We start from the raw sequence: 14,413 nt of genomic DNA, 5'->3' as shown, positions 1-14,413 counted from the left end.
AGTTGCCTGAGATATCACTTCTAAGGTTTTCCTAACCTTTTCTAAAGTCCCCCCCCCCAGCTCAACATTTGAGTACACTCACCAAAATCAACGGAACAAACTAAAGTTAAGGATGTCTGTTTTGTGTGCAGCATTTTCTGATTGTGTATGTTTTCCCCTCTGGCTGAGCATGCTTTGGATTATGGTCTAATCCTATAACTGCCTGACTGCCTCAATTTTTCAGACCCTCAAATGAATAGCTGATTGCTCGCCTGGCATATGCTTCTGTCACATGCAGCCAAACGAAGGAGGCAAACAGGAACTTTGAATTCCATCACAGTCTCACAGAGGCGTACCTAGACTCCCTCATGCCCTTGGCAAGAAGATGTTGGCCAGAAGGAGCAGAAGAGCAGTGACCCAAGGAGCATGGAGACAGGCAGGTGGCCTCCTAGCCACTCAAAGCCAGAGTGGAGAGGCATAGTTTTTGCACATACACCCTGGGCCTGCGTCCTTGGTGGTGGTCAGCCTGGCCAACCACTAGGTGCAACCCTGCATACACAGAAATGGGACCTTGTTCTGTTGCACCTTGTGTCACGGTCTGGTCTACGGGGGATCAAAGTCCCGGCTGACGATGTCAGGACCGGGAGCAAGATGGTGGGGTGGGAGCAGGAACGAGAGTCCAGAAGCCGGGGGTCCGAATGTCAGGAAGCAAGGAGTCACAAAGTCAAGGGTCCGAGGGTCAAGAAGCAAGGGGTCACGAAGTCAAGGGTCCGAGGATCAACAATCAGGGAGTCAGGAAGCCAATTTCCGGGGATCAGGAAGCAAGAAGCCAAACACAGCAAGGCAGGAAATGTGTTTCTGTGGCAAAGAGCCAAAGGGAAATGCCAACCTTATATCCATTCCCGGCTCTTGCCACCAGGTGCAGTGAGTTACCAAGCGGTCCCATCTGTGCAGCCGCGCCTTGCCTCTCCAGAACAAATTTAGGAAGGTCACAGTCCTGCGAAGCCCTACTGGTCACAGGGCCTGGCTCCTGCACGCACTCCTGACACCCTGCTTCCTAGGATTTCAAATGGCTAGAAATCAGTGTGGGTGGTTTGTCTCCAGTATCCAAGTATGTATGTGAGAGACACTGTTTGCAACAGGCCTGCATGATGGATGACTCCCCAAACTCAAGATGCCATGCCCAGTAGCTTCTGAAGTTCTTGTCAACCTTTCTTTTTTGCACTTCTAGGCGGGGGGGGGGGAGTACCCTTTGTTTGCCACTGTCCGGGGGTGTGGGTTGCGCTTAACTTGGTGGGCTACAAATTCTACAGGCTTAGTGAGCCACAAGTTGTGCACTGCATGAACAGATTGTGATTCTTGCAGCTGAGATCTTTCGAGGATACCAGGACATTGCAAGGTACTTGTATATATATATACTTGTATATATGTGTGTGTGTGTGTGTGTGTGTGTACACACACACATACACCCCCCCCCAAAGAAGTTTAGGAGAAAATTAAGCCTCCTTAAAGAGTTAAGCTTCATTCTCAGCAAAGCAAACAGTGGATTAGCAGTATTATATTTCACATTTGCTGAAATGCAGCCAGTCTAGCGTGCTTTAACACAATGTGAATCCTGTTGAAAGTACAGAGGAATTTTAGGCAGCTTTCTAATGTGCTTTGCTTGTGTGAGAACTGGCCAGGAAACAAGCCTGAAAGTTTTCATTGTTATAGGAAGAGGCATGATGGATGCAAGGATTGTGAGTTTTAAATTACTACCTTAAAGCTACAATCCTGTACATACTTGAGAGTAAGTGCCATTGAACTCTATAGGGGTAACATCTGAGTGCACTTCAGTTTGCATTTAAAGGCAAATCTGCCCAATGCACAATTTCCAAATAAGATGCACACTGAATTTTGGAATGCAATAATGTGTACAAAGATACACATACTAGTGTAAAGTGTGCACATAAATGTGTGTGTGTGTGTGTGTGTATGAAGGAAGGAAATACAAAAGGAAAAATTCTTTGCAAAAATGTGTATTTTATGAGAAATTTGCAGGAACATACTGGTGAGTTTGCATGACACACACACACACACACACACACACATATATATATATATATATATATATATATATATATATATATATATATAAAAACTAATGTGGAAATGTGGAGAACCGAAGATAAGATTGGGAAAATGAGCAACTGAGAGAAACCAACACTGGCAGATTCACCCATCCGGGCTTCTGAGTAACTAAGGCCACACTACAAAATCTGATTCTCTCTGGTGTGATGCAGCATTATCAATGACTATAGAAAACAGCCACTGCCATGTGGAGAATTTTGATTTGATAGGTCATGGGTGCTCCAAGGGCATTCACTTGCAAATAAAAACACGCCAGGAATGTTCCCCAACAAAGAGCTGAAAGGCAGAGGAGGACAGCTTTTGTGTTATTAAGTAATATTTCGGGAACTGTGTAAACCCGGCGCTTGGTGGTGGAGCATGGAAAGCTCCCCTGCCCTGCTGGGGTTTGATGTTTGATGGAGAAGGGGCAGCACTTATCAGAGCCTGGCTCACTGTGGTCCCCACTGGCTGAGCTAAGGAAGATGTTGTCTCAGCAACACACCAGCTTTGTCTGCTGACAAGGCCTTTCTTTCCAGAGGCTCCACCCTTCTGGGACAGGTATCTGCAAACCGTAAGGGGCCCATAACTGATTCTGCCATCACGTGTCCTTGAGTGGCTATGGAGCAGGGCACTTTAAGAAGGAGCCAAGGAGACTGGTGAAACTTCTCTAATAGGAGCAGTATATGGAGAATGGGGCACTACTGCTATCCTGTACCTCCTGGTTGTCATGGTGACCAGGCCCCTTAGCCCATGGAGTTTCCCCACTCCTTCATACTCTCACACACACAGCTGCTTGATTTATCTTGTAGGCCACATTATTTCCTTTGACCTAACTAGGGCAGGCATCTTTACTTCATGGCGTTCTTCTTAAGTTGTCACGACTCCCTTTTGCTTTCTAAATAAACTTTCTCAAAGAGAAAGAGGCAGCCTCAGAGCCAGGGCACATGTGAAGAGTGAACAACCCCAAAGTCAGAAGATGATGGCAGAGCCACATCCTCAGGCTGGGATGGTACTGAAGGAGGTGTTAAGGGCACTCGCCTGAGTGGGGGGAACACTGGGACTTGACAGGAACATACCCGCTCATCCTTCCTGGAATATACTTCCCATGTTTATAATGTAATTTCAAATTTGTTTTATTTTCCAAAGTCTCGTTTCTGTGTGCTTAGTAAAGTGGCATGGAAAACAAGTCTTGCATTTCTGTTTCCATTAGGTGTGTGCAGGAGAGAATATGCAGTCCCGGCCCACACAAGGTGGGGTGCAGCAGCTGCCTCAGGCAGCAGTGGTTCCCGAGGTGGAGCCCCTGTGGGTACCCACCCCACCCCACTGGCAGAGAAGCGGCACCTGCTCTGGCATGCAAAGTCTTGTGAGATTTTGGTGAGAACTTTTGTGGTGAGCGGCACAGCGGTGGCAGAGCAGGGCAGCACTTCTCATTTGGCCTCAAGTAGTGAAATGGGATGCATTGTCCCTGAATATATGAGTGGATTGTGTCCCTTAAGTCCTATCACTCTGTCACCCATTCTGCTGCCCCTAGTGGCATTCACAACAAGTCACAAGCCATCGCCAGCAAATCGACTGCCTCAGCTTGTTTCGTGGTAGGGCCAACACAGAATGCCAAGCTCTGATACTCCAACAGTGGCTTGCAGTGCCTCTGCTTACTTACACTCTTATTGAAAAGGCCATTTCTGCTGGGCTCCTTTCTCAAAGGTGGTGGGGAAATTACAATCGGGGTTCATCCAGCTCATTAGCTGCAGGCTGTATTATGGGTGGTGGTGTGCAATTATTTATGTTAGAGTGTTCAGAGATCTCAGATACCACATCTGGATCAGGAGGGGGTGACAGCTGAACTTTAAAACGATTTCCTTCCCCAGCATAATTAAGTTAGTGTGGCTGCGCAGCTCATTTTAGCAAATCTGAAAGGCTGGAAAATGTCAGCATGGCAAGTGTACAGATTATCGTTGTATGTTCTCTAATCTTATATTGATAAGTCCCCTCTAGTGGTTTCCTGCTGGTAAACCACAGACAAGGGAGGCAGGGGTTAGTCAACTGGGGAAAATTAGATGAAACTTTGCTTCTGCAATTAATATAAAGGCACACTTATTTGAAGGATATTGCTAATTAAAACAAGCAGTGCTTTCCCCATTTCATGGGCTCTGGAAATGGGTTTCATGAAATGCACAGTAAAGCCTACTTCATGGGAGTTAGTGGTGATTGAGGTAAGCCACTGTGGCAAACTCCATCACAAGGCATCTGTTTTATGTGTTCAGGTGAAGACTGTTGGGATACTGCCAGGGAGATAAAGTCCATCTGAGCCCCCAAGCTCGGTGCCGGACGATCCATCAACCTCCCGTAGTCAGGCAATATCAGCAATTCAGCGACACTAAGCCTCAGGCTTAGTGCACACTATAACAGCAGAATTCACACAGCAAGAAGTTGCACAAGCATGAGAGCACGAACAGCATATTTACAGGTTTTATTTGGCGTAGGTCAGAACATGAGAAAACATGACCGTCTGCTCTGACTGCTCAGGCAAAACAGCCAGAAAACGAAACGAACTTACAACATAAACATCCTGTGAGACAGGAACTTACGCAGGCTGTTATACAAACATCCTGCTCCCTTTTAAGGTGGAACGGAAATATCCTAACATCCTCCCCCTTTCCGTGTAACCTGTAGTACCTGTGGTTCAACCCAATTGCAACCTTTGTGCGTAAACCTTAAGTTGTTCTCTGTTAACAACCTTAGACAACAGATCAGCAGGAATTTCATTTCCTGGCATGTAGGACACCTGAATGAGTCCTTTCTGAATACACTCTCTTGCACGATGTAGTTTAATCTGCAAGTACTTGGTCCTTTGCTTGCAACTCTCCGAGTTCAGCAAAGCCAAACAAGATCTATTGTCTTGATACACTTGTATAGGACATTTCACAGAAACCCCAATGTCCTTAAACAGTTGCATCAACCATTCACAATCCATGAGTGAAAATGACAGAGCATTGAGTTCTGCTTCACAGGAACTTAGGCTAACTGTCGTCTGCTTTTTGCACAACCAGTCAAACAGGCAGTGGTTGTACATGTAGCATACTCCAGAAGTGCTTGTACCATCTGTGGTGTCACTTCCAAAACTTGCATCTGCAAAGATTTCAAGACCTCCAGTCTTCTGACTGGTGAACCTCAGCCTGTAGTGCATAGTCCCTTTCAAATAGCGGGCTATGCGCTTCAGAGCTTTCCAGTCCTGAACAGTAGGATTGTTAGCATGTCTGCTCAGCAGGTTAGTGCTTACAGCAATGTCAGGTCTTGAACATCTAGCAATGAAATTCAACTTGCCTAGAATGCATCTGTACAGCGTTGTGTCAGAAAACGCTTCAGCAGTACTATCTACCTGGTAACCTGTCACCATCGGTGTGTCTGCTGGGTTTGCATCAACCAAATTCAACCTGGTTAATACATCAGCAATTTTCTGTGTTTGGTGTACCAGAAAATTACCTGCTTGGTCCCTCTCCACCTGCAGAGAAAGATAGTTGGATACCTCACCAAGATCCTTCATGTCAAAGTGCTCCTTCAACTGAGCTAGGGTGCTTTGGTAGAAAGCCTGATTCTTCCAAAACATCAGAAGATCATTAACAAAACATAAACAATACAGTTTGTTTTGCCCCTCCTCCTTGACAAACACACATGGATCAGCTTTGCCCTGGTGAAAACCTAGAGAAAGCAACGTTTCAGTGAGTTTTGTGTTCCAACACCTGGCACTCTGCTTGAGACCATACAAGGATTTCCGCAGTTTACAGACCATTCCCTTCTGTATCTGCATCCCGTCAGGTGGAAGCATGTACAGCTGCTTCCCCAAAATCCCGTACAAAAAAGCTGTATTAATGTCATGATGGGAAACATGCAGTTTCTCCTCCGCAGCAATCTTGAGCATCAGCCGAATGCTCTCATATTTGACCGTGGGTGAGTAGGTCTCGTGGTAATCCTGCCCTGGTACCTGTGAAAAACCTCTGGCAACCAATCTGGCTTTGTGTCTGACAACCTTGCCATTCTGGTCTGTCTTGGCCTTGAAGACCCATTTGCTGCCAACCAGTCTCATTCCTGGGACTACCGGTACCAGTTCCCAAGTCTGGTTGCTGTTTAAGGAATCATGCATGAGAGCACGAACAGCATATTTACAGGTTTTATTTGGCGTAGGTCAGAACATGAGAAAACATGACCGTCTGCTCTGACTGCTCAGGCAAAACAGCCAGAAAACGAAACGAACTTACAACATAAACATCCTGTGAGACAGGAACTTACGCAGGCTGTTATACAAACATCCTGCTCCCTTTTAAGGTGGAACGGAAATATCCTAACATCGACTTCTTCACCTTTATACATACAGATAAAATTGAGGATTTTTTAATGCAATTTAATTGCATGTGGTTTTCTGTGGATTTTTAAAGCAGCCCTCTTCCTTCCCGGTATACCATCTCTCCACTAAGTGTCTGTAGATTAAAGTAATCACACACACACACCCCACAATGCTCCAAAGGTACTCAGAATTGCTTTCCTGACCCCAACCTCCTTTTTATATATATATAAATTTTTATTGATTTTTCAACACATATTAAAAGACAATACAAAACAATACATAAACAAACAAACATATAAACACGTATAATTTCTTAACCTTTTTTCCCTTAAACCTTCTTTCAGCGACTTCCCCATACCTCCTTTTTCTGCATCCCTGTTTTAAATCTTTTCAGCAACCCCTAATTTCAATTACTTGTAGCACTTTCTTTAAATCCTTTTTCTCATATCCAATTGTTTGTCACTGCAATTCTATTTTGCATTACCCAAGACATTTTAACACTCATTAATTTTACAACAGTTCTTAAGATAAACTTTAAATTTCTTCCAATCTTCTTCCACCGTCTCTTTCCCTTGGTCGCGGATTCTGCCGGTCATCTCAGCCAGTCCCATATAGTCTATCACCTTTGTCTGCCATTCTTCCAATGTGGGTAGCTGCCTGACCCCAACCTCCTACTCCCCCCACCCCACCCCATTCATCCAGCAGTTCCTGGACTGTGGTTGCAGCAGGTCTGATGGTGGTGGTGGGAGAGATGAAGAATGAACCTTCTTTTCCTCACTTTCTCTCCGGCACCAGGAATAGGTACTAAGGAGCGTGGGGGAAGGAAGAGGAGAAGGAAGGGGAGAAAAGAAGATGGACAGAGGATTCCCAGCTACTGTTGACACTGTAACAGATAGCACACAAGCAACAGCTACGTCAGCAGGTGGGAGCAGGGTGGAAGAACAGCCCATCCCTCCTTCCTCTGCTCCTGCGTAGTTATGAACTGGGAAGGAAATGGCATTTGGTTTGGTTGAAGGATCACCCACGGAGATTAGCACATGTGCCAACATCAGAATCTAAATATTAACAGGAAAGGAACCAGGCGAAGGGCATGTCAGGAGGTAACAAAAGTCCACTGGAATTATATGAAAGCCTGGAAGTGCAAGTGTGTGCATAAAGGATTACTGTCTAGGGCTGAAGCCCTGTGCTCACTTACCTGGGAGTAAGCCCCTTTTAATTTAAGGGGATTCACATCAAGTAGACAAATGTAGCATTGCACTGTTAGCGATCCAAGTGAAAGCCAGGCCTACAGAGAAAGGGCAGAGAGAGGAAATTTTAGGGGGATGTGCTAGCATGTCTATAAGGGATGCAATATGCACTGTTCCAAATTAATATAGCTGGCATTTCCATGGTCTTAGGCAGTGCTTTTTTCTGGGGGGGACCCCTAAAAATTTTGTGAATCTTTGTACTTTTGTCCATTTCCTGTACTTATTTTCCCTGATTTGAACTATAAAATGGTGATTTTCTTCAGTCAAAATGAGAGTACCCCCAAACATACTTTTTTTTTTAGAACAAAAAAGCACAGGTCTTAGGGAATAGTATTTCCAGGCAAGGTTGCGGAAGTATAAATCTGCAGCAAACAGACCCTGGATCTGAAACACCCCTGATCTCTTAATAATACAGGTTGGTTTCAGTCCAAGAATTGCTTGCAAAAGGTCAAGAATTCTGCACAGCATTTAGCACAGCAGGGGGTCCCATCAAAATGAGCTCACATGTAATAGTAGCCAATAATGCAATAAATATTTCAGCATTACTGAAATGTGATAGGTAGGAGAGAAAAATCAATGGTTAGGAAGGGCGACCTGTAAATGTTCATATTTTTAAAAAGGACCAGAGATTTCATGTCCAGAAATAACCACAGCAGCAAGTATTAACAGAGGACACCTAGTGGTGGAGAACCATAACAGGTTATTTCTTAAGACAATGTACATTATGTAAACTGCACAATGAAATTGCCTGTAATGCAAATTCTTGTATAATGATTTTACAGAGATTGGGGCCTTGATGGTTCTGGAGAAAATATGCTAATGAAAGAATCAGAAAGTTTTAAATACATGTGAAATAAAATCATTTGTGTCCTCAATTTTGTTTCAAACTACTGTAAGCAGAGGGATTATCCGGGGAATAGCATTTTTTGCTCATTCCCTTAATACACTTGTCAGTTATTTCTAGGAACAACAGTGACAAGCTATGAAGAAAAGGCTTCAAACACAGCCAGAATGCTTTGTAGGCGTAATGCGGGACTCTGGGTACCGGAGATAGCACGACAAGAAGAAATATAGATGTACCTTCAATTGTTCGGCATGAACAGTCTTTAAAAGGCGGAAGTAATATAGATTCCACCTACCTGCCTTTAAGGAGAATTTACATCCATCTACCAAGCAAAAGGTAGTTTATATAGTACACCGGTAACGATTTAGTTCTTCAGTTGCTAATTCTTACATAGCCAAAAACCATCTATGCACAAGAGGTAAGTGCCAACGGATTCGGGGGAACCTCAAGGTTTGCAGAAGCAGAAAAGTACATTAGAAAGTCCCTATGGAGGAAGAAGACCCCCTCCCAGTCTAATGAGAGTAGAGTGTGCTGAGTGGGCATTGAATACTGAGTGTCTATTGAAGGGATGCTGGTAAAAAATGGGTATTTGTTTGCATAATTTATATCATGCTCTTCCTCCCAAAGAAGCCCAGGATGGCAGGGTGAGTAACAGAATGTCCTCGAAGAGGCCACGACTCACTGGCTGGCTGGAGCACTCAATGGGAGCATCCCACACTGCAACAAGTGGAGGTCCCACTTAGAAACATAGTATTGTAGAGTTTGAAGGGACCCTGAGGTCCAGCCCCTTGCAATGCAGGAATCTCAACTAAGGCATGCATGGCAGCTTAAAACCTTCAATGGAGAGTCCACTACCTTCCAAGGGAGTCCTGATGTTTAGTTGTAATCTCCTTTCTTGTAACTTGAATCCATTGGTTCAGGTTAAGGGAGAGAAGAATTACAGTGACCTCATTGTGGGAGTTTACTATAGATCCCCAAGCCAAACGGAGGACATAGATGATGCCTTCCTGGAACAGATGGCCAAGCATGCAAAAGGAAGGGAGATAGTAGTAATGGGGGACTTCAATTACCCGGATATTTGTTGGATGTCAAACTCAGCCAAGAGCATAAGGTCAAACAGATTCCTCACTGGCCTTGCAGACAACTTCATTGTCCAGAAAGTGGGAGAAGCTACAAGAGGAACAGCCATTTTAGATCTGGTCCTAACCAATGTTGATGACCTGGTTAGTGGGGTAGAAGTGGAAGGATCATTAGGCGCGAGTGATCATGCTCTTCTGAAGTTTACTATACAGCGGAAAGGAGCAGCCAAGCATACTAGGACTCAATTTCTCGACTTTAAGAAAGCCGACTTCATAAAACTTAGGGAAGTGCTGGGTGAGATCCCATGGACAGTAATACTAAAAGGAAAGGGAGTTCATGATGGCTGGGAGTTTGTTAAGAGGGAGATAGTAAAAGCACAACTTCAGGCAATACCAATGAGACGGAAACATGGAAGGTGCCTAAAGAAGCCAGGGTGGCTATCTAAAGAACTTTTAACTGAGTTAAGATTAAAAAAGGATGTGTACAAAAAATGGAAAAGGGGGGAAACCACCAAAGAGGAATTCAAACAAATAGCCAGCACGTGTAGACACAAAGTCAGAAAAGCTAAAGCACAGAATGAACTCAGGCTTGCTAGAGAGGTTAAAAGCAACAAAAAAGGCTTTTATGGGTATGTTCGTAGCAAAAGGAAGAACAAAGAAACAGTGGGGTCACTCAGAGGAGAAGATGGTGAAATGCAAACAGGGGACACAGAAAGGGCTGAACTCCTCAATGCCTTCTTTGCCTCAGTCTTCTCCGATAAAGAAAACAATGCCCGACCTGAAGAATTTGGAGCAAATGATTCAGCAGAGGAAACACAGCCCAGAATAACTAAGGAGATAGTACAAGAATACTTGGCTAGTCTAGATGTATTCAAGTCTCCAGGGCCAGATGAACTGCATCCAAGAGTATTAAAAGAACTGGCAGATGTGATTTCAGAACCACTGGCAGTCATCTTTGAGAATTCCTGGAGAACAGGCGAAGTCCCGGCAGACTGGAGGAGGGCAAATGTTGTCCCTATTTTCAAAAAGGGGAAAAGAGAGGACCCAAATAATTACCGCCCAGTCAGTCTGACATCAATACCAGGGAAGATTCTGGAGCAGATCATTAAGCAAACAGTCTGTGAGCACCTGGAAAGGAATGCTGTGATCACCAATAGTCAGCATGGATTTCTGAAAAATAAGTCATGTCAGACTAACCTGATCTCGTTTTTTGACAGAATTACAAGCCTGGTAGATGAAGGGAACGCAGTGGATGTAGCCTACCTTGATTTCAGCAAGGCATTTGACAAGGTGCCCCATGATATTCTTGTAAAGAAGCTGGTAAAATGCGGTCTTGACTATGCTACCACTCAGTGGATTTGTAACTGGCTGACTGACCGAACCCAAAGGGTGCTCATCAATGGTTCCTCTTCATCCTGGAGAAGAGTGACTAGTGGGGTGCCACAGGGTTCTGTCTTGGGCCCGGTCTTATTCAACATCTTTATCAACGACTTGGATGATGGACTCAAGGGCATCCTGATCAAATTTGCAGATGACACCAAACTGGGAGGGGTGGCTAACACCCCAGAGGACAGGAACACACTTCAAAACGACCTTGACAGATTAGAGAACTGGGCCAAAACAAACAAGATGAATTTTAACAGGGAGAAATGTAAAGTATTGCACTTGGGCAAAAAAAATGAGAGGCACAAATACAAGATGGGTGACACCTGGCTTGAGAGCACTACATGTGAAAAGGATCTAGGAGTCTTGGTTGACCACAAACTTGACATGAGCCAACAGTGTGACGCGGCAGCTAAAAAAGCCAATGCAATTCTGGGCTGCATCAATAGGAGTATAGCATCTAGATCAAGGGAAGTAATAGTGCCACTGTATTCTGCTCTGGTCAGACCTCACCTGGAGTACTGTGTCCAGTTCTGGGCACCACAGTTCAAGAAGGACATTGACAAACTGGAACGTGTCCAGAGGAGGGCAACCAAAATGGTCAAAGGCCTGGAAACGATGCCTTATGAGGAACGGCTAAGGGAGCTGGGCATGTTTAGCCTGGAGAAGAGGAGGTTAAGGGGTGATATGATAGCCATGTTCAAATATATAAAAGGATGTCACATAGAGGAGGGAGAAAGGTTGTTTTCTGCTGCTCCAGAGAAGCGGACACGGAGCAATGGATCCAAACTACAAGAAAGAAGATTCCACCTAAACATTAGGAAGAACTTCCTGACAGTAAGAGCTGTTCGACAGTGGAATTTGCTGCCAAGGAGTGTGGTGGAGTCTCCTTCTTTGGAGGTCTTTAAGCAGAGGCTTGACAACCATATGTCAGGAGTGCTCTGATGGTGTTTCCTGCTTGGCAGGGGGTTGGACTCGATGGCCCTTGTGGTCTCTTCCAACTCTATGATTCTATGATTCTATGATTCTATGATTCTAGGTCCTGCCCTCCGGAGCAGGAGAAAACAAGCTTGTGATGGCCCTTGTGATGTTGGAAGATGACTATCAAATCTTGTTTCCTTTTGTTTTAAAAGCAGGTGTTTCACCTTTATACTGCAGTTGTGCTTTCAATGCAGCTCTCAAAATATTTACTAAAACAATTCAGATACACTAAAACTATGTGTGGCCCACACAATGCAAAAACGAGGTGAGCTGATCAATGTTGATAATGTGCTAGCCAACACCACACTATTACTTGTCTGATTTTTTAAAAAAACTATTCATATACTGTTTAATACTGTAGTCTCTATGTGGCACTACTAAAACCAGCCATTCAGTGCCATAGCATATTAACATTGTGCATATATGTGCAAGTGTATATATTTCTACAATATATGTACCATGTACAAATTATCCACAAACCTTTGTATCCTAGATGGATATATGTCTACCCTGAGTTTATAAGAGTGCACTTTCAGTTAGCACTCACTGGGGAGTAGCTACCTAATGACTCAACAGAATGCCACCTTCATTTAATCAATTAAAATGCTCATTTGTAATTACATTTGTAAAAATCAATAAATAAACACAGGATTCTTTTTATATATGGAGAGAGAGAGAGGCAACTATCTACACTGGGTAATGTTGTATACAATTTGAAACAAAGATTGCCTAGGAAAAAATTAATGGATTTGATTAAACAGTTGAGGAATGCAGTCAGGTTGTGTGTGATGTTTTACTTATTTAAAACATTTCTAGGCCACTCTTCATCAAAGCAGATGCCAGGATTGTCTTCAGTAATATAGGCAACAAATTAATTAAAACCTAATGCAACACAAAAACATGAACATTAGCAGCTGGGGTAAAAACAACAACAACCCAACAGCAGATATATTAAGGTTAAAATGTAAACTTGATTGGTTGAGTATTTTAGAACAACCTGGAGCATGTGGCATTTTCATTGTGTCTGCCTGCTCTGTTTCAATAAGGTTAGCAGTAAAAGTGAAATTTACAAGACAAGGGAATTCTTGTAAATGTCAGTCTGTTGCTTGTTTCCAAGCCACGTGAAAACTAGGGTTACTGAATGGTTAATCCCCATGCCTTCCTAGTGAGCAATTGAAACTTTGAGGGGCAGACTATGCACTACACGAAAATGCATGTAATGAAGGCCTGATGAGTTTTGTAATGAAAACAGCCTCAGGAGACTGTGTTTTTGAGCAGAGGAACACTTTGCCTATGTGTAACCTTTTCCCTGCCAAGTATTTTTTCCCCTCCCAGCTTCTCTCCCTCTGCTTCTATATGTGTATTTGTGAAAAAGGGTATTTGTGTGTGATTTTAAATAAAAATCATCATGGGGAGGGGTTAAGCACCCATTCCCCCTACCATTCTTTTGCTCAAAATTGCAGCCTTTTTTTTAAAAAAAGACATTTATAGATCACTTTACTATCTCAAAGATCTCAAAGTGGCTTACACAGACAATAAGTACAAAAAACCCACTTCAAATGATTTGCACAACAAAATACATGAAGAATATCCATAAACTTAAAATAAAATTAATAAAATCAGAGAGCACTACAAGGCAGGATATCTTGGGGCTGCTTTTCTACTGCAAAAACTCTGGGCTTTGTAGTACCTACTTTATCCCTGAGTTCATTACTGTCATGTCACAGTTATGATTAAAAGAGTTGGTGGCAGTAGCACTTTTATTAAATTGAATGATATCTTGCCTACTGTACTGCCTGGACTCTTGCAACTGCCCATCTCTAGACATGATTTCACCTAGTGGATGAATTCTGAGTCAACTTTAGGAGGATCAATACCATGTATTCCTGTGAGGGGGCCTCTCACTGAGAGCCAGTGTGGTGTAGTGGTTAAGAGCGGTAGACTCGTAATCTGAGGAACTGGGTTTGCGTCTCCGCTCCTCCACATGCAGCTCTGGGTGAACTTGGGCTAGTCAGACTTCTCTGAAGTCTCTCAGCCTCACTCACCTCACAGAGTGTTTGTTGTGGGGGAGGAAGGGAAAGGAGAATGTTAGTCACTTTAAGACTCCTTAGGGTAGTGATAAAGTGGGATATCAAATCCAAACTCTTCTTCTCTTCTCAAATTCTTTTTATCCAAGGGGGCTGAAGAAATGAAGCCAAGAAAATAACACCTTCTAATGGGAAACACCCCAAAAGAATCAATTAAATATCTTTTCAGAGCATACTGAAGTCATAACGTCTTTCCCCTGGAGTACACCTGTTTGAATTTATGGGGCTAATATTTTTCATATATATAAAAAGATGAAAGTGCACTTCTTCTGGAAACTGCATTAAGTCTTAAAATTATTGTTTCCAAAACTTTAATGCACTATTCTAAATTTTACAGGGAAATATAGGGCTATAGTACATCT

The sequence above is a fragment of the Podarcis raffonei genome, chromosome 3, assembly GCF_027172205.1.
Source record: "Podarcis raffonei isolate rPodRaf1 chromosome 3, rPodRaf1.pri, whole genome shotgun sequence".
NCBI classification, from domain to species: domain Eukaryota; kingdom Metazoa; phylum Chordata; class Lepidosauria; order Squamata; family Lacertidae; genus Podarcis; species Podarcis raffonei.
This window is presented reverse-complemented; position numbering follows the sequence as displayed.